This window comes from Carcharhinus amblyrhynchos, chromosome 5, assembly GCF_965287045.1.
Source record: "Carcharhinus amblyrhynchos chromosome 5, sCarAmb.v2.hapA, whole genome shotgun sequence".
In the NCBI taxonomy this organism is placed as follows: domain Eukaryota; kingdom Metazoa; phylum Chordata; class Chondrichthyes; order Carcharhiniformes; family Carcharhinidae; genus Carcharhinus; species Carcharhinus amblyrhynchos.
Window position 1 is genome coordinate 74636884 of NC_137328.1, and position 16486 is coordinate 74653369.

The window sequence follows — 16486 nt, forward strand, 5'->3', positions numbered from 1 at the left end:
CATTGGCAAAACCGATCCAGCCATGGTGCTGACTCAGTGCTTTACAATAGTGAGGGAGTGGCCAGAGAGTCTTCAACATTGATTCTATGCTCCATGTGTCTCATGGCATCAGGTCAAACATGAGCAAAAAAATCTCCTAATTGATATATACTGCTCTCCTTAAGGTGATGAATCAGTACTCCTCCAGGAAGAATGATAGAATCTCTACCTAGGCTATTTGGCCCATTGAATTTGCACTGACGCTCTGAAAGAGCATTTTGCTTCAACCCCACTCTCGCTCATCCCTGCAATTGCACATATTTACGTGGTTATTCCACCTAACCAACACATCTTTGGACAATAAGAAACAATTTTTAGTATTGCCAATCCACCTAACCTGCACATCTTTGGACTGTAGGAGGAAACCCATGCAAACACAGGAAGAATGTACAAACTCCATACAGACATTCACTCAAGGCCAGAATTAAACCCAGGTCCCTGGTTCTATGAGGCAGCAGAGGCATTGTGCCACTGTGCTGCCCTAAATGCTGAGCAACATTTTGAAGCAGCAGTAAGGATAGTAAGGGCATCACAAAGGATAGCTAGGGCACAAATGAGGTTTGATGGGTTAGGACACCTTCAACATGGTATTTGTGGCACCAGAATTGTGTTAAATAGAATAGATCCTAGCAGTTCAAAACTGGGCATCAGTAAGTCACTGTAGGTCATCACCAACAGTAAAATTGTATTTCACAAGTTGGGGTTCAGTGTTGATTCAAAGATGAGCATAAGACTATGCCATGAACATGAACACCTAAAAGTAGGGTGCCAACATGGTATAGTGCAGTACAGCACTACATACATGTTGTGATTCCTATGCACAATGGATCAGATCACAGTTCTGCTGTATTGCCACATCTTGTCATGAATGGTGCCAGGCAATTAAACAGTTAACGAGTGGAAGAGGTTCCATGAACATCCCCGTCCTCAACAATGAAGGAACACAGTGTGTGACTGCAAAAGACAAGGGGATGAATTTTCCCGTTCCACCCGCCAGGGGAATCAGAGCAGACGAGGGGCAGACCATGGAAAGGGCTGTTGACCATGGGTGGGATTTTTCTGGTTTTGGGGTTTAGCACAGCTGGAAAATCCCACCCAAGGTTTAAATATTTACAACCATCTTCAGCCACAAGTGCTAAGTGGTTGATCCATCTTGGCCTTCTTCTGAGGTCCCTATCATCATAAATACCAACGCCAATTCAGTACATTCTGCACACTGTCAAAATATGGACATAAATACAGTGGACCTTGTCAACATCCCAGCTGTAATATTGAAGACTTGTTCTCCAGAAGTAGCCAATGTCTTTAGCCAATCTGTTCCAGTCCAGCTACAATACTGGCATCTACTCAACAAAATGTAAAATTGTTCTGGTTTTGTCCAGTTCACAAAAAGGAGGACAAGTCCACTGTGGATAATTACAGTCCCATCAGTCCACTCTCATTCAAAATGATGGATAGTGTCATCAATAGTGCTATCAAGCAGCGCATGCAAATAACCTGCTCAAATGATGGTTTCTGCCCTGGCTTCTTGGCTCCAAACCTCCCTACAGTCCAAGCATGGACAAAAGATCTGAATTCCAGAGGCGAGGCGAGAGTGACAGTGCTTGACCTTGAGGCAGGATTTTACTAAGTGTGGGGTCCAGGAATCAGAGTAAAATTCAAGTCAATAGGAACTGGGGAGAAAACTCTACACTGATTGAAGTCATTCTCTGATTCCCAGCATAAAGGACGATGGCTCTGGGTTTTGGAGGCCAACCATTTTAACCCTAGGGCTTCACTGCAGAGTTCCTCAAGATTGTGTTCCTGGCCCAAATATCTTCAGCTGCTTCATCAAAGGCCTTCCCTCAATCGTAACCTTATAACGTGAATGTTTGAATTCTCTACTCCTCAGATGTGAAGGAATTTATGTCTCCATGTGGCAAGATTTAGGTGACATTCAGACTTTGATAAGTGGTAAGTAATATTCATGCCATACAAGTGCTGGCCAATGATCATCTCTGACAAGAAAGAGTAACCAACTCTTTTTAACACTCCAGAATTACTGTCACTGAATCCATGCCATTAGCATCCTGGAAGTCACCATTGATCAGAACCTTAACTGGACTGATCAGATAAATACTGTGGCTACAAGAACAGGTCAGGTGCTGGATATTTTGCAGAAAGTGACTCTCCTGACTCCTCAAAGTCTTTGCACATTTACAAAGCACAAGTAATTTTTGTGATGCAAAAATCTTTATACCTGAAAATCTGACAACACTTAAGCCTGATTCAATCCAGCACAATTTATCCCATTTATTTTGACCCAGTGATGATGAATGAAAGGCAATTTATTTCCAAGGCAGGATCACATGCAACTTGAAAGAGATCTTGGAGGCCGTGGTTCTCATATAGATCTTCGGGAGTTGGAGACTAAGAAGTTTTGACAAGTTTCTGCAGTGCACACAGTGAATGGTTAAAGGCAGCTCATCAATTATTTTAACCATTCACTGTGTGCACTGCTGTACAATCAACAAAGGTGCACTGCAGAAATTTGTCGAAACTTCTTAGTCTCCAACTCCCAAAGATCTATATGAGAACCATGGCCTCCAAGATCTCTTTCAAGTTGCATGTGATCCTGCCTTGGAAATATATTGCCTTTCATTCATCATCACTGGGTCAAAATTTAGTAACTCTCTACCTAACAGAATTATGGAAGTCCCTTCACCACTCGGATATCAGATAGAAACATAGAAGTTAGGAGCAGGAGAAGGCCATTTGACTCTTTGAGCCTACTCCACCATTCGTTACGACCATAGCTGATCATCCAACTCAATAGCCTAATCCTGCCTAACACTGCTTTCTAACACACAAGATTATATTTACATAGTGAAATTTAGTCTTACAAAACATTCCCCAAAGTATTTTTAAGCAGAACTCCTTCTCGATTCTAGATTTTATAGATTAAGTAATGTTACCCCCAAGACAAAATTACTATTATTTTAGGGAGGTATATCACACCTTACTCTTCTCTTCCACTCTGCTGTAAAATTTCAAAATGTTAAGACACCAGACTGTTGTTTGCCATCCCAAAAATGTGCAGGTTTGATTAACTGGCCATGCTAAATTGACCCTAGTGTCAGGGGGATTAGCAGGGTAAATGTGTGGAGTTACGGGAATAGGGCCTCGATGGGATTGTGGTCAGTGCAGACTCGAATGGCCGAATGGCCTCCTGCTGCACTGAAGGGATTCTATAATTCTAATACTTCTCAGGCTTAACTGTGTAGCTGATTTAAAACTGCTTTCTGAAAAACACGTCACTGGCTTGGCTGCAAACCTTGCTCCTTCATTGCTGTTTCTCCAGCACAGGAGTTCTTAGATGACCATCCTTACAGTGCAGAAGGAGGCCATTCAGCCTAGTTGCTGATATCACTATTCATTGTGCGTATTTGATGCTAGATTAATTTAAATTATACAATCATTCAAAGAAGGACTTTGGTTCTGGTGCTGGTTCTTTGAAAGACCTATCCAAGTAGCCTAATCTCCCCGATCTTTCTACATAGCTGTGTGCCATTTTATTTTTCAAGATATAACTAAATTCCTTTTGAACGTTATTGTTGAGTAGGATTCCACCACAATTTAAGGCAATGTATTGCAAATCATGACAGCTTGCTGATAGGTTGCTTGCTGGTAACTCTGGTGCTTTGAACAACTTCAATCATTAATATAATTAAAAGCAGTCCACACAAGGAAAGCTAAAACTCCATTAGAGATTTTGCAGATACCATTAACAAATAAATGATCACTTATTTATTATGATTTATACAATCATAGTTGTATTGAATTGTGGCTGAATATTTTACTGAGGGTATGCAGTTGATTTTAATAGGTTTCAAAGTTTAATTTTAAAGTTTGACACTCTGCTCAAGTTCCAGCAGTTGCTGAAAGTCAGAGATTATACGAATGACGTTGTGGAATTTGTTTGAGCAGACAAGTCTATGAATGTTCAACCAATAAACAGAGTCATTTTTTTAAAAGCTGGGAAGTCCTAATGATTGCTCAAGGCCCAAGTGGTGAATCATCCTTGTAATGAGCTTTGAGCATGGGAGTAATTTAGTAGCACTCCTCTGCTTCAAAGGCTGCATCCAGAAAACTCTGAATTACTCTGGGCACTCTGTTAACTTGGGAAAGGCTTCTTTGTTGAATATTTGATTTTTCAATTCTCTCGTGTTTTCTCTCCTCTTAATTATTTATCATTAATGTATTTTGTGCATTTCCAATCTTAGATGCTTTTATTTAATTACTGTATTTTCCTGCATTGTCTTTCATAATTTAGTCTCTTTTACTATGGCTGAGCTGTATTTCTGCTGGGTTCTTTAGTTTTCAAACTATTTGTTTCTACTTGGTTCTGAAAGAATTTATTCCTTGCAGGGATTTGGTTCCACAAAGCTGGTTATCTTCTGTTACCTTGCCCAAATAGCCATTGTCAAGGCTGAAGCATATATAATGTGTGTTGACAAGCTATTTAATCACTGGGAGCCTTGAAACCAAGTTCAAATTCATTCACATCTACACTTTGCACAATTTCAGTTGTTGTAGTGCCATTTAATGTTCTTAGTCTTATTTTTAATTTAACATCGTTACTTCTATTTGTCTTTTTCTCCAGTTTTGTTTAGCTCATGTTGGGGTTTGATTCCATCAATAAAGGCAAACCTTTGGTATCAGAGATAGCAAATATCCCCAGACTATTCAGCTGTGAGGATGTCAAGCCAACTGCAAATGTTCAAGCAGGAATTGCTAGATGACAATCAGCAACTGGAATCCTGATAGGTTTCACCTTCCACTGGAACCTGGGGATACCAAGATTAAGAAGTTTCCCTAGCACCTTAATAATTTTATAAAGTAATAACGCAATAAAGGACCTGATTAGTTTATTGTTTAAAAATAAGAGAGGTGAAATATTAATTATGATTTTTATAATCAGTTCACAGCCCTACTTTCTGACAAGCAACCTTAATCCTGATGGTACATCACAGTCAGAAGATCCCAAAATGTGAAAAAAACAATGCTACCTTTGGTTATGGATCAACTGAGCTATTTTGAAACAATGCAAATGAGATAATGGTTGCAATGTTCAAATGATGCTTATATTTAACAGTTCTCATCTAAATATTATTCATCCAGCTGCAGTACATCTGAACTCAGGGAATGAAATTTTATTCTTATCTGGTGCATTGCAAACATCTAAATAAACTGTGTTCACTCTATGGCCCTAAGTGAATACAAGGCTGTTGATATTGGTCAGGAACACAGGAAAAGCAGTTCATACACCCAGGTTTATTATTGTTTTAGTTTTTCAGTAATGCCATGCAACTTGCACGTCTGCTTGATTTAGTATTACTGGAGGCACGGTCAGAATTCCAGGAAGTTCCAGTTAATTGTGAAAACTAGTGTTTTTGCAGAGTGTTGAAATTTGCGTGGATTCTGTGCAAAATTACAAAAAGTCTCCAACACAATACCTCCCATTCCAACTGCTTCATCAAAGTCTCAATTGTGATCAACCATTAGCAGGGAAATAGAGTTGAATGAAATCTATGCTATTTATTCACATTTTTTAATCTCATCTTTTCTGCATTCTCATGATTTTTATTCATATTTTGATTCTGTTAAAAACAGCAATGTTAAATTTACACATTTATTCAAAGTGGTAGGGCATGTTGAGGGAGCGACTAATAAAGCATACCGTATCCTGAGCTTTATTATCAGAGGCATGGAATACAAAAGCAAGAAAATTATGGTAAATTAAGAAGGCTGGAACTTGAACCAGATTTGAGAGAGGTCAGGAATAATGTGCTTTTTAGGTGAGAATTATCGGCATGGAACTCAGGTGGAGTAGAGTTGCTTTAAAAAAGAGGGGCTGAAATCCTCTGAGAGGAAGGCCAAGTTTTTAGAGCATTTTGTGATTTATGGTGATAACTGTCATCTGGATGGATTGCTGAGATGTTTGGGGAGCATATTTGCCATTTAATGTGTAGTTTGTGGTGTGTTTGACTGAAGTTTTGCCTGTTAAATCATGTATACCTCTATACCTCCTGTAAATCCTGTATGTTAAACTATAAGATTGACGGTACTGGCTTTGTTTTATTAACTTCTATACAGTAAATGCTGCTTTGTTTGTTTAAAACAGTGGGATGTTGTGACTTTTAGTAATTAATTGGGATTTCTGAATTCAATCTACTTTACCAACAAAGTTAGTTAGTGTTCCCTGACCAGATTTGGATGTCTCATCTGGGACAGTAAGAAAGTTGGGGGTTTGGTCTGGGATTTTAATAATATGCACTCTGGGTATTCAGAAACCAATTCTCCTACCTGAGCCTCGGCAACTAACAATGTACAAGACGGCTGCACTTCAGTAAAGATATCCTTAGTGAAAAACTATCAGTGTCACAACTGCAGCCTCAGAGCAAGACAAAGGATGGTGTGGCCAGTAGCTGTGAAAATGACCATGGTGATGAATTTCTATGCATCAGGCTCCTTCCAGGTTGGATCAGATAATATTTGTAACATTTCACAGCTTGTTGCCCACTGATGTATAAGGGATATCACTTCTGCTCTATTCAAAGAGAGTTGATTACATTTAATTTCTCTTCCTAGAGAGGAGTATGTAAGCAAGCCCATGGATTTGACAGGATAGTATGCAGGGTGCCATTAACTGTACACATATTGCTATGCCACTCCTGCTTGCCAAAGGTGATGCACATGACCAACATACAAAACCCACAGTGTCCAGTTGGTGCCTGACCATAAGCAGCAAATTGTGGGCAGTGTCTGAATTCTTTCCATGTTGTATACAAATGCCCACTGATCATCCTTATGCATTTCCTATTCGTGCCTGTCTTCCCAGGTGAGTGCTGCTGTGCAGTGATATCCTAGTGGCTGCAGCATGGCTGACAGAAAGCTGATGACTTTCAGTGGAGAAGTTTGCACATGACCTCAAGCAGCTCTGAGCTGAGTAAACTACATGTGATCTGCAACATTTCTTCATGGAAGACAGCGAGCTGTGAATAATTTGCCGGGTGTTAGAGATGGAAAGGTGGTAGGACAGGAGGGTCTCAATGACATTACTGTTACTAGAGAGGCAGTGCTCGACAGACTGGAGGGGCTGATTGTGGAGAAGTCCCCAGGACCGGATGGAATGCATCCGAGGGTTCTGAAAGAAATGGCGGAGGTGATAATGGATGCCTTGGTGGTTATTTTCCAGACATCGTTGGATTCCGGGGAAGTGCCGGAAGATTGGAAAACGGCTAATGTTACGCCGTTGTTTAAGAAGGGTGCCAGGCAAAAGGCAGGGAATTATAGGCCGGTTAGTTTAACGTCTGTTGTAGGTAAAATGTTAGAATCCGTCATCAAGGAGGAAATAGCAAGGCATCTTGAGGGGAATTGCTTGATAGAGCACATGCAGCACGGTTTCGTTAAGGGGAAGTCGTGTCTGACAAATTTGCTGGAGTTCTATGAGGATGTGTCTAGGGCGGTGGATAGAGGAGAGCCGGTGGATGTGGTCGGTCTTGATTTTTCAGAAGGCGTTTGACAAGGTACCTCACAAGAGGTTATTGCAGAAGGTCAGGGGACATGGAGTTGGGGGTAGGGTGTTAGCGTGGATAGAGGATTGGTTGTCAAATAGGAGGCAGAGAGTGGGGGTCAATGGGTGCTGTTTGGATTGGCGGTTGGTGACTAGTGGAGTGCCCCAGGGGTCGGTGCTGGGGCCTCAGCTATTTACCATTTATATAGATGATCTGGAGGAGGGAACCGAGTGTATGGTGTCGAAATTTGCTGATGACACCAAGATTGGTGGAACGGCAAATTGTGCGGAGGGTGTGGAGAGTCTACAGAAGGATCTACATAGGCTGGGTGAATGGGCCAGGAACTGGCCAATGGAATTTAATGTTGGCAAGTGCGGGGTGGTCCACTTTGGTAGGAATAATGGTAGGAAGGACTATTACTTACGTGGCGAAAAACTGCAGCAGGCGACGGTGCAGAGGGACCTCGGGGTCCTTGTGCATGAGTCGCAAAAACCCAGCTTGCAGGTGCAGCAGGTGGTCAGGAAGGCAAATGGGATGCTGGCCTTCATAGCGAGGGGGATTGAATATAAAAGTAGGGAGGTCTTGCTGCAGCTGTATAGGGCATTAGTGAGGCCGCAGCTGGAGTACTGTGTGCAGTTTTGGTCGCCGTACTTACGCAAGGATATTTTGGCCTTGGAGGGAGTGCAGAGGAGGTTTACTAGGCTGATGCCGGAGTTGAGGGTGTTGAGCTGTGAGGAGAGGCTGAATAAACTAGGCTTGTACTCGTTAGAGTTTAGAAGAATGAGGGGAGATCTCATTGAGACGTATAAGATGATGAAAGGGATGGATAGGATAGAGGCGGAGAGACTCTTCCCGCTCAAAGGACAGTAGGACTAGGGGGCACAGCCTCAAGATAAAGGGGGGGGAAGTTTAGAACGGAGTTGAGGAAGAACTTCTTCACTCAAAGGGTGGTGAATCTCTGGAATTCTCTGCCCGTTGAAGTGGTGGAGGCTACCTCGCTAAATATTTTTAAGACGCGGGTTGATGGGTTTTTGATAAGAGAGGGGATTAAGGGTTATGGGGAGAGGGCGGGAATGTGGAACTGAGCCACGACAGATCAGCCATGATCTTATTGAATGGCGGGGCAGGCTTGAAGGGCTAGATGGCCTACTCCTGCTCCTATTTCTTATGTTCTTATGTTCTGACTGATAGGCAACACTCAGGACACTGGTGGAGTAGTTGTGGTGGGTCGATGAGTTATGCCATCCTGAGAAAGGGCATAGATTTAAACCGCCTCCCTCCTCTCCCCTCCCTCCCCTCCCGGGACGGCATGCCAGCAATCCTGTTAGCGGATTTATGGACTGCTGTGACATTATGCAATTTTTTTTAACAATGGTACCTACAGATGTGATTGCATCGTGTGACACATGTCTATCTTCCAACGCAGTGCCCCAGACATTGGCTGGCTTCTGTTTGTGCTGCAATTGTAGCTACAGCATCAACTATCAGACATTGTATTATGACTTGGTCTGCAAGTGTATTAATGGAATTAGCCATCCCTTCCTTGCTGGAAAAATGGATTTCAAAGTTAGTTCAGAGCCCTGCATATAGTTGAAGCCGGACTTCTCCATGCTCCTTGAAGTGAATGGCAGGCTTTCTGGAAGACTGTCAATTTCAATGAGCGTATCCATCAACCTTCAGTAGCTTGAAGTGCTCGTGAGTCCTCTGCAGTGAAGCTTGTATGTGACATGAAGCTCCAGGAAGCTGGCATCTGTACACTCTCTCTCTCTCTCCCCCCCTCTCTCTCCCCCCCTCTCTCTCCCCCCCTCTCGTTTCTTCTGCACAGAGCTTCAATATACAAAGCTGATTGTGCCCACATGCAACAAAACCTGGATAAGATTAAGACTTAGGCCAAGTGATTAATACCATTTGCACCACAAAGGCCAGGCAATTACCATCAAAAGATAATCTAACCATCCCTCCTTAACATTCAATTGCAATTCCATTGCTGAATCCCCCAGAATCAACATTCTGGAAGTTACCAATTATCAGACACTTAACTGGACTAGTCACGTAAAAGCAGGTCAGGACCTGGGAATTTTGCCGTGAATGACTCACCTGTTTACCATCTAGGAAGTAAAGGTCATTATTGTGATCTTTTGCCTGAATGATTGCAGCTCCAACACTCAAGAAGTACTGTGTGCAGTTTTGGTCACCGCACTTACGCAAGGATATTTTGGCCTTGGAGGGAGTGCAGAGGAGGTTTACTAGGCTGATACCGGAGTTGAGGGGGTTGAGCTATGAGGAGAGGCTGAATAAACTAGGCTTGTACTCGTTAGAGTTTAGAAGAATGAGGGGAGATCTCATTGAGACGTATAAGATGATGAATGGGATGGATAGGATAGAGGTGGAGAGACTCTTCCCACTCAGAAAGGACAGTAGGACTAGGGGGCACAGCTTCAAGATAAAGGGGGGGGCGGTTTAGAACGGAGTTGAGGAGGAACTTCTTCACTCAAAGGGTGGTGAATCTCTGGAATTCTCTGCCCGTTGAAGTGGTGGAGGCTGCCTCGCTAAATATTTTTAAGACGCGGGTTGATGGGTTTTTGATAAGAGAGGGGATTAAGGGTTATGGGGAGAGGGCAGGAAAGTGGAACTGAGCCACGACAGATCAGCCATGATCTTATTGAATGGCGGGGCAGGCTCGAAGGGCTAGATGGCCTACTCCTGCTCCTATTTCTTATGTACTTGACACCAACCAGGACAAGGCAGCCCGCCACCATTAACATTCACTCTCTCCTTCACTGGTGCACAGTAAGCACCTGTATGTTTCATCTACAAGATACATTGCAACAAGGCTGCTTTTGCAATACCTTCCAAATCAGAGTTCTGCGAGAAGAATCACAGCAGAAATTCATTGGAATGCCACCACCTGCAGGTTCTCCTCCAAGCCACATATCACCCTGACTTGGAATTACATTACTGTTTTTTTTATTGTTGCTGGGTCAAAATCCTGGAACACCCTTCCAACAGGTGTACCCACGTCACTGTAGTTAGTATTGCTGCCTCACAGCACCAGGACCCGTGCTGAATTCTGGCCTTGGGTGACTGAGTGGAGTTTGCAAATTCTTTACATGTCTGTGTGGATTTCCTCCAGTGCTCTGGACTCCTTCCATAGTCCAAAGATGTGCAGATAGATTGGTCATGGTAAATTCCTCCGTGGTGCCCCAAGATGTGTTGGTTAGGTGGACTAGCCTGGTAAATATGTGGGGATTATGGGTTTGGGGTGAGGGCCTGGCTAAGATACTTCGTCAAAGAGTCAGTGTAGATTTGATGGGTTGAATGGCAACCTCCAGCACTGTAGGGATTCTATGAAAGAACTGCAGATGTTCAAGAAAGCGGCTTACTATTGCATTCATGAGGGTAGTTAGGGCCAAGCAATAGCTATTGGCCTTTCCAGTGTTTCTCACATCCCATGAATGAATAAAAGAAAATCCTGCTTCATACATGATATCCTTTAAGTTATAAGCAGTGTCAGTAGCTGAGCTGGTGGCTGCAAACGAGATTGATGGTGTGCTTCATCATAAATGTCTTCTCACCAACAACAGTAATTGTGTTGGTAACATCACTGACTTGCTTTTCCTTCTGTTGCTCATTTACTGCTGCCTGGCCAGTTTGTTGTTCTTGGGCATATGAAAGGAGGGAGGCACACAAGAGTGAGCCATTCCCACACCTGGAGCTTGCTGAGTCATTCAAAAGATCATGATCTTCTAACCCAGCTACACCTTCCTGCTGTCTCCCTATCTCATTGATTCCCTGAGAATTCCAAAATTTGTCAGTCTCTGACCAGAATAAAATTAACAACTGAGATTAACTACTCTATGGGGTGGAAAATTCTAAATGTTCGTAACCCTTTGAATGAAGAAATTTCTCTTCATCTCTGCTCAAAATGGTTGACGTTTATTGTGAGACTGTGATTCCTGGTCTGGATTCTCCAAGGGACATATTATCCAAACATCTACCCCGTCAAAACTGTATGGTCACATAATAAGAGAAGGTAGGGAAAAGTGAGTTCACTTCACATCTTTTCATAGTAACTTCATTGCAATGTTAATGTAAGCCTATCTGTGACACTATCAGCGTTCTCTTCCCATCCACCATAAATTGCTGTTTTTCCTTTATACTAGTATTCTTGCAAAGAATTCTTGCAAAGTGACCTGATCAGTGTAAAATAAAAAGTTTCAACATGTCTCATTATTTCAATTTTTGGAAAATTGTTAGGGAAATGGAAAACATAAACCTGTAGAATTATTTTGAAATCAAATCTGAGATTAGAGCAGGCAGCCTAGGTGCAAGACTGATCCAATATATGGACTAGATTTCAAGAATCTGTAGTGGAGGCAGTGTGTTAGAATCTTTTTAGAAAGAATTGGATGCTGAAGTAGGTGGATTGGGGCTTTAGGATTCCTCTGATGAATTATGACATGCCAAATGATTTTCCTCATCCATTATTATCTTTTGAAATTGGCTAATGTTACGTTCAACAATTTATTCTGCTTGCTGATAGTGGAAATTCTGATTTTATTTGTTTTTTTTAACAATATTTTCTCCACTGTACCTCTCATTGGGCTATTTATTTTGGTTCTGAGCCAATGCCTTTGCCCGGATAGCTGTTGTTTGTACATGATGGGGTCATTGAAGTGGTCGAGCATGTGAAGCATTATAACTGGGTCCAATCTCACCATTGGCCACTTCTCAAATTACAAGTGTTTTAAAAAAAAATCAAATTGGTGTGAAATAATTTCCATTTAATGTTTGTCAGCCTGACATTTTGATGAGTCCACAAGTCTGAAAGGGTGCATCTGAAATCTGGCTGTAAAGTGTGCCCATGACCTCCCCAAGCCGAAATGTAAGAATGGGGTTATTTGCATGGTTGTTGTTCATAGTCCATTCTTGAGATTGCAGGAAGGGACCAGTAAAATGTTAATTTACTCTTCAACTTCTCATGGAGCAATCGGAGCTATTTTTGTAAACTATTATTTTTGGCCTCAGCAAAACTCCTGAGAGTTTCCAATTATCAATCATTAGTTTTACCAGCCTGGGGATAAGTAGATAAGGTTTCTCCTGGAGAGACAATGTGTGTTGCCACCAGGTAAATGAAAATAATATGGATTTTTCTTCAGTTTGTTCAGAGACTAAAATGTGGTGGTGTTTCTTCCTTTTTCATGAGAAGGTACACAACCGGCTGCCAAGATTTGATTGATAGTTTAATTAAATTACTAATTAAATCAACCAAGTAAATTAAACTTTTTTCCTTATCATCAAATTGCAAAGACCAAAGAGACAGGACCAGATTGCGTGTCCCTTCTTTAATAGAGTTGCTGAACATTGGAAGTTGGTAATTAAATTAATCAAATTCAGTCTCCAAAGCTGAAGTTTTCCACAGCTGGTACTCAAAATAACCAGAAGGATTGGACTGTAAACCACTTGTTTGCTTATTGTACTGATCTACATGATTTGAGAATGTGCAGAATAAACACAGACATCCCACAACATAGCTAGGAAAGCATTTTTGGCATGCCTTTTCTGACCTCCTGTTAATAGTTTACTATGGTGTGGCACCTTTTAAAACATTGTTTGTTATTTCTTTCCTGTCCATGATAAAACTCAAATCTCATTTCCCCACATGATTGGATGAGGGTGCCTGAATTTCATATTTTGATTATTATTTTGTGTGCTGCATATTTATGGCATGTATTACCATTTACGATGTACGCAGATAATGTTCTTTGTTTCACTGCCATTTATTTATTAAAACTGTCACTGGAAAAGTAGTTATTCCTTTCCTGCCACTTCTTCATTTGTACTGAGTTAGCCAGGGCAGTGTTTGAGGTCATGAGACAACTACACCTGGAAGTTCGAAGCCTCAGTTTGGTTGAGGATACAGTTGACTTTGGGTATGATGACCAACAGAGATGAAGCGATCATCATTGGCTTTGTTCAGACTTAGACATGAAAAATTAGTCTTTTTTTAAAATCTGTTTATAGGAGTTAAGTTGGCATGGCTGGCATTCATTGCCTATCTGTAAGTCATAGAATTATATTGGAGCCGACGAGGGAGCGAGCTATCTTGGATCTGGTGCTATGTAATGAGGCGGGTAGAATTAGGGACCTTGAGGTGAAGGATCCTCTTGGAGAGAGTGATCATTGTATGGTGGAGTTTCTGTTGCAGATGGAGGAGGAGAAAGTGGGTTCCCGGACACGTGTCCTTTGTTTGAATAGAGGGGAGTATGGTAGGATGAGAGAAGAATTGGCGAATGTGGACTGGGGGAGCGCGTTGGAAGGTAGGTCTGCTGAGGAGCAGTGGAGGATCTTTAAGGAGATCTTTCTTGGTGCTCAGCAGAAATTTATTCCGATGGTTAAAAAGGACAGTAGGAAGAGAGGTAATAAGCCGTGGATAACGAAGGAGGTGAAGGAAAGTGTTAAATTAAAAGCGGAGGAATTTAGAGTAGCTAAGAGCAGTGGGCGAGAAGAGGATTGGGAAAGGTTTAAATGTCAACAAAGATTGACAAAAAAGTTGATAAAGGAGGGTAGAAGAAGCTATGAAGCTGGGCTAGCGCTTAATATAAAAAAGGATAGCAAGAGTTTTTATAAATATATAAAAAGGAAGAGGCTGGCTAGGGTGAACGTTGGTCCCTTAGCGGATGAGAAAGGGGACCTAGTGGTAGGGGATGGGGATATGGCTAAGGTCTTGAATAACTTTTTTGTTTCTGTCTTCACGGAGGAGGACGTGAATAATTTGCCGGGTGTTAGCGATGGAAAGGTGGTAGGACTGGAGGGTCTTAATGACATTACTGTTACTAGAGAGGTGGTGCGCGACAGACTGGAGGGGCTGATTGTGGACAAGTCCCCAGGACCGGATGGAATGCATCCGAGGGTTCTGAAAGAAATGGCGGAGGTGATAGTGGATGCCTTGGTGGTTATTTTCCAGACGTCGCTGGATTCCGGGGAAGTGCCGGAGGATTGGAAAACGGCTAATGTTACGCCGTTGTTTAAGAAGGGTGCCAGGCAAAAGGCGGGGAATTACAGGCCGGTTAGTTTAACGTCTGTGGTAGGTAAAATGTTAGAATCCGTCATTAAGGAGGAAATTGCGAGGCATCTTGAAGGGAATTGCTTGATAGGGCAGACGCAACACGGTTTCATTAAAGGGAAGTCGTGTCTGACAAATTTACTGGAGTTCTATGAGGATGTGTCTAGGGCGGTGGATAGAGGAGAGCCGGTGGATGTGGTCTTTCTGGATTTTCAGAAGGCGTTTGATAAGGTACCTCACAAGAGGTTACTGCAGAAGGTCAGAGGACATGGAGTTGGGGGTAGGGTGTTAGCGTGGATAGAGGATTGGTTGTCAAATAGGAGGCAGAGAGTGGGGGTCAATGGGTGCTATTCGGATTGGCGGTTGGTGACTAGTGGGGTGCCCCAGGGGTCGGTGCTGGGGCCTCAGCTATTTACCATTTATATAGATGATCTGGAGGAGGGAACCGAGTGTAGGGTGTCGAAATTTGCTGATGACACCAAGATTGGGGGAAAGGCAAATTGTGCGGAGGGTGTGGAGAGTCTGCAGAAGGATCTAGATAGGCTGGGCGAATGGGCCAGGAAATGGCAAATGGAATTTAATGTTGGCAAGTGTGAGGTGGTCCACTTTGGTAGGAAGAATGGTAGGAAGGACTATTACTTACGTGGCGAAAAACTGCAGCAGGCGACGGTGCAGAGGGACCTCGGGGTCCTTGTGCATGAGTCGCAAAAACCCAGCCTGCAGGTGCAGCAGGTGGTCAGGAAGGCGAATGGGATGCTGGCCTTCATAGCGAGGGGGATTGAATATAAAAGTAGGGAGGTCTTGCTGCAGCTGTATAGGGCATTGGTGAGGCCGCAGCTGGAGTACTGTGTGCAGTTTTGGGCGCCGCACCTGCGCAAGGATATTTTGGCCTTGGAGGGAGTGCAGAGGAGGTTTACTAGGCTGATACCGGAGTTGAGGGGGTTGAGCTATGAGGAGAGGCTGAATAAACTAGGCTTGTACTCGTTAGAGTTTAGAAGAATGAGGGGAGATCTCATTGAGACGTATAAGATGATGAATGGGATGGATAGGATAGAGGTGGAAAGACTCTTCCCACTCAAAAAAGACAGTAGGACTAGGGGGCACAGCCTCAAGATAAAGGGGGGGCGGTTCAGAACGGAGTTGAGGAGGAACTTCTTCACTCAAAGGGTGGTGAATCTCTGGAATTCTCTGCCCGTTGAAGTGGTGGAGGCTGCCTCGCTAAATATTTTTAAGAAGCGGGTTGATGGGTTTTTGATAAGAGAGGGGATTAAGGGTTATGGGGAGAGGGCGGGAAAGTGGAACTGAGCCACGACAGATCAGCCATGATCTTATTGAATGGCGGGGCAGGCTCGAAGGGCCAGATGGCCTACTCCTGCTCCTATTTCTTATGTTCTTATGTTCTTATGTTCTTATAACAGTTTGCAGCACAGAAGAAAGCCATCTATCCCATTGTGTTCATGAACGATTTGCCTCATTCCACTCCCTTACAGCCCACCAAATTTTTTTGTTTCAGAAATTATACAATTCTCTTTGAAAGCCATGATTGAATCTGGAAGACACTAAGTAAAATTCCAGAGATGCAAAATCAAGGGGCAGAAGTAGAGGGAGGAAATAAATACAATAACAATCACTAGTGAAAAAGTACGAGGGAAACTAATGGGGCTAAACATTGATATATCCCTTGGACCTAATAAGACTAATCCCAGGATATTGCAGGAAGTAGCTACAGAAGTGGTGGATACACTGGTAGCAACCTTCCATGAATCCTTAAATTCTGGAAAAGCCCCAGAGGATAAGAAAACTACCTTACTCAAAAAAGGAGAGA

General features: G+C 42.7%; 1 protein-coding gene across 4 annotated transcripts in view; it reads left to right on the forward strand.

Moving 5' to 3' along the window:
* epb41l4a (erythrocyte membrane protein band 4.1 like 4A) overlaps positions 1-16486 on the forward strand; it is a 189400-nt gene that overhangs the window by 17463 nt on the left and 155451 nt on the right. The window lies entirely within an intron of this gene.